This window comes from Microtus oregoni, unplaced genomic scaffold, assembly GCF_018167655.1.
Source record: "Microtus oregoni isolate MIOR12 unplaced genomic scaffold, Mior012 000044F_ref0000062, whole genome shotgun sequence".
NCBI lineage: Eukaryota > Metazoa > Chordata > Mammalia > Rodentia > Cricetidae > Microtus > Microtus oregoni.
In genome coordinates this window covers 6,889,361-6,906,423 of record NW_024543218.1, presented here as the reverse complement: position 1 = coordinate 6,906,423, position 17,063 = coordinate 6,889,361, and the positions used below count along the sequence as shown (strand labels likewise).

Here is a 17,063-nt window from a genome sequence, read left to right as displayed (position 1 = left end):
AAGTTGAAAATCAGTTCCCTCCCCAAAGTTACCGAAATGATGGCATCCCCTTTTTTCCTCTGCCATCCGTCAGAAGCCAGAGCACAGTCGGAGCCCAGCTTCAGTCTCTGAAGCCAAGTGTTCATCGTCCACCCTTTCTCCTCAGCTGCCACTCTCTTCATTATCTTTTAGGACTGATAGCATTCAGGTGGATGGGGAACAATTGTGGTATGAGGAGGAGCAAGCCTGTCTCACAGAGAATGCCTATCTGCTCAGATAGAGGACTCCACTCTGCCCTCTGAACAGAAAGTGCCTCAGGCCTCCTTACCTATGAATAGAATAATTCTAAGAACATTCATCAGTGAGAAACAGTCTTGAAACACCCCAAACTCAAATTCTCCTCTAAAAAAAAGACTGTAATTGTAGTTTGCCACATTGAAACTTGATGGAGGAGGGTCATCTGTCTATGTGTTACTTTCATCGGTTAATAAAGAAACTTCCTTGGCCTTTTGATAGGCCAGTTTTTAGGTGGGTGGAGTAGACAGAACAGAATGCTGGGAAGAAGGGAAGTGAGGCAGCCTCCATGGAGCCAGCCATCAGGTCAGACATGCTGAATCTTTCCAGGTAAGCCACCACCTCGTGGCACTACACACATTAATAGAAATGGGTTAATCAAGATGTGAGAGTTAGCCAGTAAGAGGCTAGAGATAATGGGCCAGGCAATGTTTAAAAGAATGTAGTTTGTGTGTTGTTATTTCGGGTCTAATGCTAGCCATGTGGAATGCAGCCCACCGCTCCTTCTACAGAAACTAACCACTAGCATTCTGATTTCCTAAGAGAATCTGTAACTAACAGAGATAACATGGATGAAAACAGAAAACTGAAGAAGCCCTAAGGTACCATGCACCCAGCAACCCTGGGTAAGGACCACTCTGTACCCAAAAGACCACATGGGCTTCCCTCAATGGTAGATAAAAACAGACTGGCTCCTCAAGCCTTCCCTTCAGAAAATCTGCAATAAACACCCCTTCTGAATCCATGAAAAGGTTGTATTATGGTGTTTATTAATATCTTAGGCTCGAGTTTATAAAGCACGGGGCTTCCTCATTGTGTGAATTTCTTATGAACTATTCTGTATCCTTGTGGAAATGAAGCAAGGTGTGAATGGATGGATTGAAAGCTGATGAATGATTAAATAAATTACAACTGAAAGAAGTTTGGAGGTCACTGTAAATCTCAAGCATTTTTTCAATATTGAAATTGAAATTTTTAGCTCTCTCAAGACCAGGTAAATGGGCACCTTGCTGAGGGTTACAGGTACCTGTCTCTAGAAAAAGATGTTACTCTTTAAGTCCTAATAAGTTAGCCATGCAGTCACGGTGACACATACCTATAGTTCCAGCACTTAGGAAAGCAGAGGCAGGTAGACCTCTGGGTTTGAGGCCAGCCTGGTCTACATGGTGAGTTCCAGGCCAGTCAGAGCTACATAGTGAGACCCTGTTCAAAAGAAATTGTTTTTAAAGTAAAACTGAGAGAAAAACATGTATGCTTTTCAGAGAGAACTCGAGACAATTCTGTGACCACACACTTTATCACCAATGAAACATGCAACACCAATGAAGCCAGTTCATGATTCAATCTCAGAATACATTAGTTTTAAGTTTGTTCAAAGTATTTTACCTAGCTCCACATTGTGCATACTTTCAAAAACTACTTTCTTCTTCTTAGATTCTGCATATAACATTTTAAATGAGCAATTACAGCTTCAGTTGCTCTTGAATAAACAAGTTATTGGTAAATTGCAAAAAAAAAAAGAAATTGTTTTTAAAAACGTAAGTTAGCCATAATTTTATGCATTTCCTCATGCAAGTTTGGTTAGTTCCCAGCCTTAACTCTGTAACCCCAATTATATCTCCTGATTCTAAGCTAAGGGAGAACCCTTAAAGTTCCTGCAACAAATAAGAGGGAACATTTACTTGTTCTTAGCACTCACAGTGCATTTTCTAAGAAATTTAGTTACAGTAATACAGTCTGACTAAAGTAAGAGTCATTTCGTCCATGTGGCAGACAGGAAAAGAGGACATTTCTACAGACGATATAGCTAGCACATGACAGTCTGTGTCCCTCATCCCCATAGGGACCTTTTAAAGTGACCTTCTCCCTGGCAGTCAAAGAACTTTGAGTCAGTCTATTCAAGTACTTCTGTAAGTCAAGCAGTAAAATTTTTAGATAAAATGTAACTCATCGAGTTTTGAATGAATATTATAAGCTGATAAGCAGCAAAAAAATGTTTTTATTCATGATTCATTTCATACATTTGCCACCGTTAAATAATATATCAGGGGCTGGAGAGATGACTCAGCGGTTAAGAGTACAGGCTGCTCTTCCAGAGGTCTTGAGTCAATTCCCAGCAACCACATAATGGCTCACAACCATCTATAATGAGATCTGGCTCCCTCTTCTGGCCTGTGGGCAAAATATCCAGACAGAATGCTGTATACATAATAAATAAATAAAACTTTTTTTAAAAAAAATAAATAATATATCAGGCACTCATAAGGATTAAGACATTACAGAATGAGTCCCTAAGAATTCTCACCTGGCTTAATTACAGCATCACTTCTGCATTTTTACCCTCTAGAAGAAAATAACGCTGAACTTCGTGCTTATCATTTCTTTTCTAGTTGAACCTTAACCATATACATATATGTGTGCATATATGTATGCATGTATACATGTGTGCACATCTGTGATCTCTCTGTAAATGTGCCATATTTATTGTGCCCACATCCTTGTTTGTGCATTGGAATTTTATCTACAGTGAGGCTTGCATTTGTAATCTACTTGGTTCACTGATTTCCCAACAGGTTTCCCATACCAAGTCCTTTGCCTGAAAAGTTAAATATAAACATTTTGGACATGATTAAGTTCACTTACAGAGATTCTGAAATAGAGGCATAACTGAATCTGCTTCTTAAAAGCAGTTGGTTTCGTGAGTAGAAAAGAAGAAAATGAATGAGAAAAGTACAAAGACAGAAAAACTTGGGTGTGTTCAGATAAAATTACATGCTGAGCCAACTGAGAAACCCAGAAAAGAGCACTTTAGAGACAGGGAGAGACACTAGGAGAAGATCACATTGAGAAAGAAAAGTCAGACTGACCAACTGAATTCAAAACTACAAATGAGAGATAAATATCCCTTGGATTTCCCAACACACTCATCCAATCATTTGTTTAATATTTAATTCCTCTGATGTGTCTTGTTCAAAGTCAATGGTCACACAATCGCTTTCTGATTATGAACTGATATCCCATATGATTTTACTGATAGAGCAAGAATTCACCCCGAACAAGGATTTCAAGGATATCTAACCCATTTTGCTGATATAGCTTACAATAACCCAATAAAGCAGTTAAGGCGTTTATAGGATTGTGTTAGTCTGGTAGACTACAACAAAGCACAATAGACTGGGAGTGTTTAAAGCACAAACTCTTGTTTCCCATGGTCCTGGAGACTGGAACGTCCAAATTTCAAATACTGCCCAGTAAATTCCTGGTGGGCCTCTCTCCTCGGCTTACAGATGGCCCCCTTTTCAGAGTCACAGTTTCTCTTCCTGTCTTGTAAAGCTTCTGAGCTCAACCTGAATCCTGCTCTCACACCCAGTAATTGCCTTCCCAAGGCTCTGTCTCCAGTGATTATCACAATGAAGACTGGGGTTTCAACATATAAACATAGCAATACCAATATGCTCATGGAAGTGAACAATGGGAGACTTCTTTGTCACCCACAAGGCATTCAGCACATACTATTCAACAGGTGTGTGCTCTGATCTGCATTATACACAGAACATGAAGACATATCAAGGCCAGATGATCCTTGTCATGACAAAAAGCATGCCTCTGGGCTTGCATGTCCTAGAACTGCTGTAATGGCATCTGAATAAAGTTACTGTTCAGCAGGAATTCACCTGCCCCAAGAAACGTCCCATGGGTGAGTTGTAGTTTACAGGAAAAACCCATAAAATAATCCTGCATATGGCTCCAATCAACCTGTATATGAAGACTTAAAACGTCGGCCCCTGTCTATAACTGCAAACAGAAAAGAGGAAGTGCTTAGAGCCATTTCCAACTTCTAGTCATTGAGGAGCAGGTGGGTCCCCTCACTCAACATCACAGGAGTGTTATGTGCTCTCTTCATAGTTCTCTGGTCTGGCGAAAATTTTTGCACAGCCATACAGGTCCTATTCTGAGTTCCTAGCAAATTGTATGAAATATTTCACTGTCAATTTTCCACTTACAGTAAAATCATTATGTAGGAAGTATTATCTATTGATTTCTGCTTTGCCTTCCTCAACATGTTCTGTAGAACCCCGGCTTTCTCCTCTTTGCTTGCTAAGAGGAAACAGCTGAGTGAAACTGTGAGTTTCTTTTTTTCCCCAGCTAACCACAATATGTAGGGTCTTTGTTCTCTCTCCTTAAATCAGCATGGGTCCTCTTCAGATTCTGAGAGTATCGAAGTATTTTCACCCTTTTTACTTCCTGTTCAGCATCAGAATTCAAAATACCTTTCTCAGGATGCAGTCTGAGCCTTTCTAACTGACATCATTATCCAACCTTCTGCCCATAATACCGACCTCCATCCTACACTCCATAATCACAGGCAATATGCTTTAGTAACTTTTATTAATATGATTATTGCATTATTAATATCATTATCTTTATTTGAAGTAGTAAGTTTCATAATTAAGTTTTCTCTGCCTTAAAGAAAAGATAATTGTCAAAGACCATGACTAAATTCATTCCTGATAGCTTACAGGCAACTTACATACTTGTTCTTACAATTCATTGTTTTGGGGTTTAATTGAGTAACTTGTTACTTATGGAGTTTTATACATTTTAACTGACTTTCTCTCTGCTGAGAATTGAATACAGAGTTGCATACTAGGTAAGAAGTCTACCACTGGTCTGTATCTCCAGTCCTTAACTATTTCTTAGTTTTTCTAGACAGAGTTTTTCATTTGCATATTGTATCGGTCAGTAGCAACACTCCCTGATTTCTTCCCACTTTCATGGTGCAATGCTGTTTTACTTCTTGGGATTCAGCAACTGTCACAGGTCTGATCTTTGCGCTGCCAGTGTCTCCAAGCTGAACAAATGCCATTTATTAAATTCTTCAATTGTATCAATATTACATTTTTAACTATCTGTAATATATGTCATCTACTTTGTTACTGTCATTACTTGGTCACTTGGTGACATAGTAAGGCATAAATGATCTCATTCATTTGTACAAGATGGAGCACCAGGATGTTTCTTGCAACAAATGTAGCACCACTCACTGGAAAGAAAATCACAGACTGTACATCTTCCTTTTCTTGACTTCAATGAGTCTTTTCTAAACTAAAACTCAACTATAAAATTTTATTGATTTTCTTTATTAAATGTACCCCCATTCCCTCAGTTTCAGCAACTGGTGAGCAAACTTCATTTTAGTATAGAGTATAGTGTCTAGCTGTCAGATGGCTGCTCCATTATTGTTTACTGCTTGCTCATTCCAACCACTGATTTTGTTTTAAAAAGATTTTGTTTTACACCACACAGACCTTTGTTTTAAATACAGTTGCTACTAACAGAAATAGGACTCTCTGGTAATATTGCTGCATCCCAAGACTGCAGCATCAGAAATACCAAACTAATCGGATACAGCTTCTTGTATCAGAAAAAAAAAAAGAAAGAGAAGTATTCCAAAAGTTACAGAGGACTAACCAGTCCAGCAGCTGTCTTGAAAGGACTATTACTCATTAAATCTAGACTGCTTTTATCATCACAATAAATAAAGAAGGTCATATATGGCCTTTTTCACTTTCATATTTACTTAAATATGAATTCTTGTGTCCTTTTAACAAATTAAATGGAAAAGAGTGATTTCTTAAAGCAAAAATATCACCTAATAACCACAGAAAATGATGTTTTAAATCTATTTTTTACAGTCATCCTTGTGAAATTTATTCAAGCAAGAATGATCAATGGATGCCAGATCTAGTGACAAAAGGTTTAAAAGGGAAAATGACTTATATAGCATCATCATGTCTTTGCATCTTCCCACAAAGCACTATTACTTCTCAAAGCAAAACACTAGGCCTAACAGAACAGGGCTGCTCCCAGCATAAACAAGCCATCAAAAACATATCATCAGTACTGCTATGCCCACACTTCCCTGCACCACTCCACCTTTATCAGAGAAACTTCTTCCTGCAGTAGATGGAAATTGATACAGAGATCCACAAGAGAACATGGAGCATCAATCCTCAGTTAGAGGTGATGTGGGATTCCCCTCTGTATGCTGTGAATACCATTGGTTAGTAAAGGAACTGCTTTGGGCCTAGAGCAGAGCTCTCCGGGAACAGATCTAGGCAGGGAAAACTAAATTGAATGCTGGGAGAAGGATGGCAGAGTTAGAAGAAGCCATGGAACTACTGTTTGAGACAAACGTGCTGAAACTTTGCTGGTAGGCCATGACCTCATATGGTGATGCACAGATTAATGGAGATGGATTAATTTAAGATGTAAGAGTTAGCCAATAAGAAGATAGAGCTAATGGGCCAAGCAGTGATTTAAGTAATACAGTTTCTGTGTGATTATTTTGGTTCTGGGAGGCCAGGGACGAACAAGGAGTTCCTTTCAACATGGATGTCTATATCAAAGTGCTGCCCTCAAGGTGAGGGATCTCTGTGGAAGAGTAGGCTCAAAGTGATGCGGAACTTCAGCCAACCACATTCCGTTTAGGGTGTGTCCCCCTGTGGCCACACAAAACAAATAAAAACATCCAGGTATGCTTGCTTCTTCCTCTTTGCCCTCTGCACTCCTGGATAGCTGGAACCCTGGTTTGTAAGTTTTCTTTCTTCTGTTTATTAAAGCTGAGTATTATTTTAAGTTGGTCTGGTTAATTACCATCATCAAAGGTCTACTGTAGATGGTCCAGAGCAGGCCTCGTGGTCTGATAAACACAAAATGGACTCCATATTTTTATGTGCTTTGTTGAGGCAATGGTGCTTGGGGTTTAGTGTTTTGCCTTTTTATGTTTTGTTCTGTTGGGCTTTTGTTTTATGTTTTTGGATGCATAAGGGGCAGAGAGAAGCTGGGAGGGCTTGAGGGAAGGGGAAATAATATGATCAAAATGTATTGCATGAAAATTTTAACTATTAAAAGTGTTATCAATAAGGTACATGGGCACATGTAGAAAACAATGTGATTTTATGTAATATTTCACCAAAGACGTAAAACTTGAGTATTATCATAGAAAAATACCCAGACACACCTTCTTAAAACCAACTTTCATAGGTTTTCAAAGATGTCAATGGTGTGGAAGAAAAAGATAAGCTAAGGAGCTGTTTCAGCTAAAAGAAGACTACAGACATATGAAAGCTAAATTGAACACATAATCCTGGACTGAACCCTGGTCTAGAAAGACAAACCACAAAGGACAAAGGATAGTCAGTTTTCTCCAACAGAAAGGAGCCAACAATAAATCACTCCCTGGACAGAATGAACTGAAGGCAGGAAGCCCCAAGTTCAGTGGGGTCTGTCAGCAACTCGACTGCCTGAGACTCAGTAATGCTCTTTCAATCTGAAGGCCAAAACCCCAACCCCCTAGAAGAGCTGAATGTTTTAATATAATATTTTATTACTTCTTTGAGAGTGTCATGCAATCTATTTTCATCACATTCATACTCCCTTTTCTTCCCTTAACTCCTCCTAGACTCAGCCCTTACCTCACTCCCAAATTCCTGTCTTCTTTTCTATTAATATAATTTTTTATTGATTTCACATCATACACCCCAATCCCACTCATTTTTCATTCCTTCCATTCCTGCCCTCTCTACCCTTGAAGCCTGTCCCCTCCAATAAATAACTTAGAAAAAGAAAAAACATTTTACTTCTCCATTTCTCCCACCTCTCCATCACGTATTCATTTGTTGTAGTGGTCACGGGAGCTGGGATGTGTCACACAGTCTACCCTTTAGTCCAAACAACTTTACTTGCAAATGCTCATTGCAATGAATCATTAGTCTGGTTCAGAGCTCCTGGCTTCTGGTACACCAGCAATACTGGAGCATCACCGGAACCTCTCTCCTACATCCTGCTATTGCTCCAGCCATGGAAATCCTGAAGCTATGGTTCCACAAGATTGGTCCCTTTATGCACTCCCACCCAGTACAATTTGGGATGTAGGTAAATCCCTGGGGTGAGGCCACCCTCTGAAGCATGGTCAATTTACCAGGAGCCGCGCCCTTAAAGAACTGAAGGGGCTGGTGGTTTGTTTCAGTTTGCTTGTTTATTGTTGTAATAAAATGTTGCCCAAAGGCCACTTAAGGGAAAAGAGTTTATTTGACTTACAGGCTGTGGTCCACTAAGGAGGGAAGCCAAGGCAGGAACTCTAAGCAAGAGCCTGGAGGAAGGAATTGAAATAGAGACCCTGGAGCATCTCTGCTTTACTTTCTTGTTCGCCAGGACTTGCTTCACTTGCTTTCTTATACAACCCTGAGTCACCTGCCCAAAGGTGGCCCTGTCTACGATGGGCCTTCTCATATTATACATTAAGAAAATGCCCCCAGAAATTTGCTCAGAGGTCAATTTGATGGAAGAAATTCTTCAACTGAGGTTCCCCTTCCCAAATTACTCCAGTGCATGTCACAAACACCAACCAGAACAGAGACCCCTAGTCAACTTGACGCCTAAGTACATGACAGCTACAGCGTGACGTTTCCCTTTCTTGTTTAGTTCCAGCATCTCATGCTAATTCCACAGTATAAAACGCAAACTTGAAAAATCTTCCCTTCTTTAAAATTTTCAATACTTTAAAAGTCAAAAGTGTAATGCTTTAGATAAAGCAGCACAGTTTCCTGAGGGCCAGCAGCAGACCACAAAAGACAGTGGGTCCCAGGTGGGGAGCCTCGGCACACAGCAGGCCACTGTGGGTGGGGTGACCTGAGATCCTCAGCAGAGCCACAGCAGCCCTCGACGGGTGAGAGACAGATGGACACACCATGCAGAGACTGTGGGTATAATTTATTTAGTGGGTTATGGAAGGGAAGGGAAGGGAAGGGAAGGGAAGGGAAGGGAAGGGAAGGGAAGGGAAGGGAAGGGAAAGGAAGGGAAGGGAAAGGAAGGGAAGGGAAAAGGAGAGAGAGGAAGGGAGAGAGACAGAGAGAGAGAGAGAGAGAGAGAGAGAGAGAGAGAGAGAGACTACTCAGGCAGAAGATCCGCTTACCCCAGAGGAAGGGGTGAAGTGGACAGGACTTGTCTCTTAAAGGAAGAGGGCAGACCATTACAAAAAGTTCCTTTAAAAATCCGAAGTCTCTTAACTCTAGGCTCATATATTTAAAAAAATTAAATTAAAATAAAACCAATGTATGTACTTTCCTGTTCTGAGAGGGAAGAACCAGGGCATACCAGGTCAAAACAAAAACAAACTTCAACAGTAGAAAGAGTTCAGTGTCTGACATCTGGAACTCACTCATGATCCTCTGGGTTACAAAGAGCTTGGGTAGTCCCGGTTCTCTGGCTTCCTATTCGGCACTCACAGCTTGACCCATAAGCTCAGTCCAACTTCATTCCACATCTGCCAATGTCCTTGATGGCCATCACAGTCCTGACATAACTAATATGCTGTCCAGCTGAACAGAGGCTACCCTTCCACCAATGGCCTCTCAAGTCCCTCTTCAGGGACTGTGATGCAGCTTCATGACACCAAGCCTCAGTTTCTCTCCATGATCCCTTTAATCTTATAAACTTCATGTCTCCAAAACCAGTAACATATAAAAGAATCTTATACATTACCCAGTTCAGATCCCAACTTGAGATACAGTACTAGCCTTCAACCATAGCTTCTGTGTGCTGATTCTGAAGAAATACTTCCAGGAAGATTTTATAATCTCTTACTATTCGCTGATATTTAGCCACAATTCTTCAGCTTTAGCTACTACCCCCATTTGTCTGAGTAAAGCAAGTTTCATGTGAATGACCAGGGTGTAGTGTTTGATCCCCTTTGTAACTTCACAGACCAAGTCTCCTGATCTGAACATCTCTCAACATTCCTATGTTCAAAGACCAGTCAACAGTGCATTAAGCTCTGAGCATTCAATGGCTGTTTCTAGTACAAAAATCAAAAATACTTCCACAAGCCTCCCCCAAAACCAACATGGTCAGGTCTATCACAACAATCCCACTCTCTGGTGTGAACTTCCATCCTAGTTCCTTTTCTGTTGCTGTAATAAAATTCTAACCAAAGCCAACTTGAAGAGAAAAGGTTTTATTTGGTTTATAAATTGCCATAGTCTACCATCACTAGAAGCCAAGGAAGGAACTCAAGGCTGAAACCTGGAGGCAGAGATCATAGAGGAATGCTGCTTACTGGCTTGTTCTACATGGCTTTCTCAGCCTGTCTTGTTACACAACACAGGACCACCCATAGTGAACTGGACCCTTCCACATAATCACTATCAAGAAGTTGCCTATAAGCCAACATTATGAAAGCAATTCCTCAATTCAGGTTGTCTCTTCCCAGGTAACTAATTTGTGTAAAGTTGCCAAATGTGAAAAGAACAAAGGAAAAAAATGGCATGTCCTCCTTCATATGTGGCTCCTATCCTATCCTATAATGTGTGTGTGTATACACATGTGTGTATGTGTACAAATGTGCTTATAAAAAGAAAAGTAAATATTAAGTGATAATGAAGGAGGGAATGCAATAATGGAAACATGAGTCATAACATAAATTTAATTGTTTTTCTAGTTTATCTCTGTTACTGATTTTTCTTGGTTTTTGTTGTGGTGGATGAGTATATAAAAACCTAATTGAGCACTCCACTGAGACTTCTTCACTGCACTTTGGTCAATTGTGAAAGTCTATAGTAATCACCTCGCTCTGGACAAAGAAACTTCCCTGATGAAGACTGAGCATTGCACTAGTCTATGGACATAGAGATATTAATTTAAAAGGCAGTTTGAAACTATGTCAGTTCTGCAGGGAAATAGTAGTAGATTAACTCATAGCTTCCCAACTATGAGTTCTTGGTTAGATTTGCATGCTGGAAATAGCCTAGAAATCCATGAGCTGATGAATGGATAATGACAATATACCTATATGCACTGAAATTTATTCAGCTTTAAAGAAAAACAAAAGTGTAACTTTGAAGAAAAATAGATAAAGCTGGAAAACATCCTACTAAGGGATATAACCCAGATCTAGAAAGATAAGTATCACATGTTCTCATGCATACATACCTACATGGATATTATCATTGAACCTTTAGATTTCTGTGTTTAACTTGAAGCACCTGTAGAATCAAGGAAACTAGAAAGAGACCACTGGTGGGGAGGGAAAAGAAAGATCTTAAGGGAGAAAGACAAAAGAACAAAGTGATATTGAAGGGAAAAGTAGAATAATGGGAAGAGAGGTTTCTGTGTGGAAAGGTATGGGCATTTGGGTAAGGGATAACTAGTACTAAAAGTGTTTAAAAATATCTATGGAAAGCACATGTATAAAGCCTGTGTAGTGGTGTGTGTGGGTGTGTGTGTGTGTTCAAAGAGTTTAATTGGAGTTACCCTACAATGACAAGACTAAGAAATAGAAACTGAGAATGTACGCCAGGAACCCAAAGCAGCAGTTCCTCATGCTGGAGGGCAGGAAGACCAGGAGAGTTCTCTTTCCTGTTCTTTGTTACAACCTAATCGAGCTCTTCTGTCTAAAGGCTATATGCACTTATGTTAGCAGTGCTAAGAGAAGGCACCTGGACACATGAGTGGGCCAGTTGCTGTCCCCACCTCACCCAAGTCTCTTCCAGAAAATCCTCCATTAGCCCCTGATTAGCGGCTCTCTGCCAAGCTATTTTCTGAATGTTTCCTGCTTACAGGGTCCCTCCTCATCTAGCTCTTGCCCTCTTACTCTCTTGCTCTTACTCAACACAGCTGAACTGCCTTAAACGAATATATGATAAACTTATCTCTAAAACACATCCTCGGTGGCCCATGAATTTCATTGTTCGAATTCTCAAAACAAGAACCTGAAAGTTACTGGCTACTGGCTTGGCATGGTTTTAGTGGCCATCAAGTTTCCAAGACCTTAAAAAGACCTAAAAAAAGACTCGATTGTATGCAAAAACATCCCAGTATTTCAATCATGTAAACATCAACAACATGGTCAGGTAAACATCCAGAATACAAAACCAAGTTAAAACCAGCTTAGCAAAATGAGCACAGACTAGACACTATAGTGACAACTGACAAAATAAGACCACAATTTACAGATTAAATTATTATGTCAATGTTAAGTTTCCTTGTTAAAAAGATATATTGGTGTTATCCAATGACTTCTTTTGCTAAGAGAACAATTGTAGATTTTATTTATGTAAAGAAAAAAATCTGTATGTGTTTTATCACAATAAAGACTATGTATTAAAATATATCATTCTGTTTCCTAACTTTAATACATACAATTGATCATATAAAATTATTAATAATTATTACTATGTAAAAATTAAAATAGCTTTACAGCAAATTATGATCATTAAGACCGTATCCAACTGCTTTTTGGTTGGATCTAAGGTTCATTCCACAGAGAAAAGAACATGCTTACTATTGTTAATCTAGCTACTAATCCATGGGGCAATATGTTACAACGAATTTAAGCCCTAAACTTTGCCCTCCTTTTTGAAATAATGTCAATTTCAATCACAATAAGAATCCGTAAGTACATGTGGACATATCACATTAATAAGGCAAATGTGATTGAAGGAATTTCTGGCGTTCCCTTTGTATCTGCAGCCTGTGTCTTCCCGGTGTCTGTGAGTCTCCACTCCTGTCACCCATGAACACACAGCTGCTCACTGAAGCTGCGTATCTTGTGCACCTTCAATTTCATTCCCAGAAGAAAACAGCCCATATCTGCAGCTGCATGAGTGACAGGAGCTCTTCTTTCTGAGTATGACAGTTAATCCTAAACCAACTAGCTTCAGACAACCAGGAGAGTAATGAACTGGAGCAGGTCAGCAGAGGACCACATGATTTACATTCATTAAAACTAATTAGAACCACAGGCAGGAATTAAAAGCTGGAGGCCTTTATAATCAACAATTATTGGACCATACTACCAGCTACTTTTAACAACTTTTAAAAAAACTTTCCTTCCTAAGCAGTTAACTCTTTATAGCCCACATACTAGACCATAACCACCTATCAGCATTTTCATCCTTCCAAGGAAGAATTATTATCTAAATAGGGTATCTATCATTCTCCATCATGAAAAACAGTGTAAACAGAGACAGGCTTTCTTTGTTATGATAAGCAGATCTTCCTCCATCCCTCATGCGTGTCCTAAGCATTTCTTGGATACCTACTCTCTCATAAGCACAACGTGGAGTGCTTGTGGTCTGAGGACTAGGTGAGAAACCACAGAGGAGGAGCATGACCTCCATGCCAGGGTCATCCACCAGCACTGTTCCACCCCCCTTTGTGCTAAGGCTTCAAATAAAAGCCTCATTTCATCGATAACCCAGCATTCCAATAGTCCTCACATGCAGTTCTTTGACTTGGTAACAATGAATAGCATCCCTAATGAGTGTTGCAACATCTATAAACTCCAAAATGGTGCATTCCGGCACAAAAACTGAGTGAAACCATTGATCTGTTTTTGATTCAGCATCCAATGACTATAACTCTGCACCCTTTAAATAAACTTCAGCAAGTGGTATAAGATGTATGGGACCCATAAGAGAGCAGTAGAAAGAGCAGTTAAAGACTATGAGTAGATAGGTGTAGTGGCCTGTGCCAGTGACCCCAGCCTTCAGAAGCTCTCAAGACCAGCCTGGACAGCAGAACCTTGCCCCTCTCTCAACCTCTCTCCATCTCTCTGTCTCTCTCTCTCCCTCTCTCTCTCTCTCTCTCAGCTAAATTAAATGTCAATATTTTAGATCAAATAAAGCATAGAACAAGAAAGACTCACCGGCACGGCTGACTAAACAGGACGACACCAATAGACATGCTAACATACAAGGGGAGAGCACAGGCAGCCTCAACCCTACACAAAGAACTACAGGCAACTAAGGAATTCTGAGTGGGAGAAACCATCTTCCTAGGGAAGAGCACACCAGAGGGAGATTCTATCCCAAAGGGTGAGCCTTGAAAACATACATACATGCAAGCAACATTATATGAACTGAGCGGAGTGGTGTGTATGTGTGTGCGTGCGTGTGTGATCAACAGTTAAAGAAGAAAAGGCCATGTATTTGAAAGATAGCAAAAGGAAATATATAAGATGTTCTGGAGGGAGAAAAGGGGTGGGTGAAATGATATCATTATGCTATAATCCCCAAAAATAATAAAATTATTCAAAAAATTTAGACTACACATTGCATAGTACAAATGAGAGTTCATTACTTTATTCCAACCAAAGCCAGAGCTGGGTTTCTTCCCTTCATTCAATTACTTTACTTATCTAAGTTGGCTGTTATTCTTCTCTCCATCTTATTTCTGAAAACCAGGGTCAGGATAGTGAAGGAAAGGCTTAGAGCAGTGCCTCCAAACCTTCCCGGTGCTGTGACCCTTTCACACAGTTCCTCCTGTTGTGCTGACACCCAGTTATAAAATCAACTTTGTTGCTACTTCATAACTTTTGTTTTGCTACTGTTGTGAACTGTAATATAAATATCTGTATTTCCTGGTGGTCATAGGTGACCCCTGGGAACCGCTATAATGTAAATATCTGTATTTTCTAGTGGTCGTAGGTGACCCCTGAGAACCACTATAATGTGAATATTTGTGTTTTCCGATGGTCATAGGTGCCTCCTGAGAACTGCTGGCCTAGAGAAACTAAGAGACTGATGTTCCTTAAATGCACTGCTGTGGTCTTCCAATTAGTCTAACCTCAACTAGTCATTCTGAACACAGAATGAAATTTAGTAATGAGAAAAACTGCATATTGTCCAAATAATTCTCTAACATATTTTCACCTCAAGTATGAAATCGGAAAAGAACTATTGCAGAATTATGCCAATTAGAAATCAGTTGGAGGGAAAGAGGAAAACAAAGAACCGAGTAGAAATTTCTGTGACTTTTAAGTGAGAGCCAGCGTCAGTTACTAACAATTTGAACCCCAGGTAAATATTGCAGTCCCAGGAGAGTGTTCCAGCTCTCGATGAGCTGGCGATGTTAACCTAGCACAGAAATTAGTTCACATCATTGACAACAAGCAAAACAACTATCAAAAATTCTTAACGTCTTAGGAAAGTTGAAGTCTGGCTAGGTTTAAATAACTTAGTAATTGCTAATGACTTCTGAGGATGCTGCACTGTAGGTCAGAGGATGACAACTCGGCCTCCCCTCTCCCCATCCTCCACATCTGTCCAAACAACACACAGGAGATCCAGTCCCTCTTCTCAGTGACAAGGTACCAGAAATGAAGAAGACACACATAAGAAGGCGCACACCAGCAAGAAATGGAAGAGACAGTCATCTCCTCTTTCTGGCTTCAGGAATCCTAAACTTAGATGAAACGAGGCAGCACCAATTAATCATTGGATTTATTTTCTTTTCTTCTTCCTTCCTTTCTTTCTTCTTTTGGATAGCATAGCGTTATAAGGAACAAATGAGCACATCTTCCCACATTGAATTCAGGCCAGTAGAGTCCAGGATCTGCTGCTCTTGCTCGCAGTCCTCCATGGAAACCCTTCAGGCGTTGCCACTTAGCGCATTCTCCCAGACTCTGGTCACCTCACCAACACGCCTCTTGTTCAGAGACACATTTTTGTTTTCTACCCAACCTTAAAAGGTGCTATTTCTGGGTGTCTCTGATATTTTAAGCAATGTCATGGTTGAGAGAAACATTAGTCATTTTAATTTCCAAGAAATATTGTAGTCCAAAAAGTTCAACTGATACAAATCAGTACACGGGCAATGTGACAAGAAACAACTATTCTCTGGAAAATTCAAATTATCAAATTGTTACCAAGTAAAAGGTTCTTTTGAGACTTTGATTTTTCGGGATCTTGGCAAGGGTAACAAGGCAAATTTGCACCAAAGCAGCATCTTTGGTCAACACAGTTACATCTTCTCTGTGATATTGCCCTTGACCAGAAACACACTAAGCCACCTTCAAGTCTGAAGTATTCAGCAAGTGATGGCAAGGGCAGAACTGCCAAAAAGACACCTAATTTCCATGAAAACTATGGAAATCCTGTATTAACAGGTAGAGAGAGGTCTTGTCTGTGCTTTTACATGGACATATACAACAACAGAAATCCGAATAGAATAGAACCTGTCACTTGTTGGCCGAGTCACCCCAAATGAATGGAGAGATGAGTAGTCATGCAATAATCAGGAAATTGTTTCAAAACCACCTTATAAGTGATGCCAAGGCAGAGTCATATACTCGTTAAAACATATTAAAGAAAGTAAAGTACCTTGGAAACCTTCATAAAAAGGTTCTTTGAAAGGAGACTAGTAAAAGGGAAATGGGATTCTAAGTGTTTTCATGGGAGGAACGAGATACAAGACAGGGGATGAGAGAGTAATGCTGATTGGGGCTGGGAAGAAAGAGATCATAGGGTACTTTGGACCCCAGAGGGATGTTCTTGTTCTTGTGCCGTTGCAATGGTACAGACAAGCTAGAAATGTGGAGGAACATAGAAAATAATTGGCCCTGATGCTCATAATGCTGTGTCAAGCATTTAATTCAATTCACGACTGAAACTGACTCTCTCTCTTTCAATAGACAAAGGAGCGAATAGATGGTATTTTTAAAACAGAGAAAAGAAAAACTGTCAGATCATTTCCTGACTTCAGCACTGTTGCTTGTTGCTAAATTAACAGAACACTTCATACGTGAACAAATTATCAAGTCCTTAAATATAATTATGGTATATTTTAAAATATCAGTTCTAATTATATTTTTCTTTGACGAAGTAATTATACTTCAAGAAGCTGTGATCAGAACAATGTTTTTGCTGCTGGATCTTGGAGCAGAAGGTAGAAAAGGTGCTTCCGACTGACTTGCAAAGAGCAAGCTGAACTTCCCACAACCTTTGTGC

General features: G+C 39.9%; 1 pseudogene; it reads left to right on the top strand.

Moving 5' to 3' along the window:
* LOC121434696 overlaps window positions 1–16,339 on the top strand; it is a 68,234-nt pseudogene extending 51,895 nt beyond the window's left edge.
* Window positions 16,340–17,063: the final 724 nt, after the last annotated feature.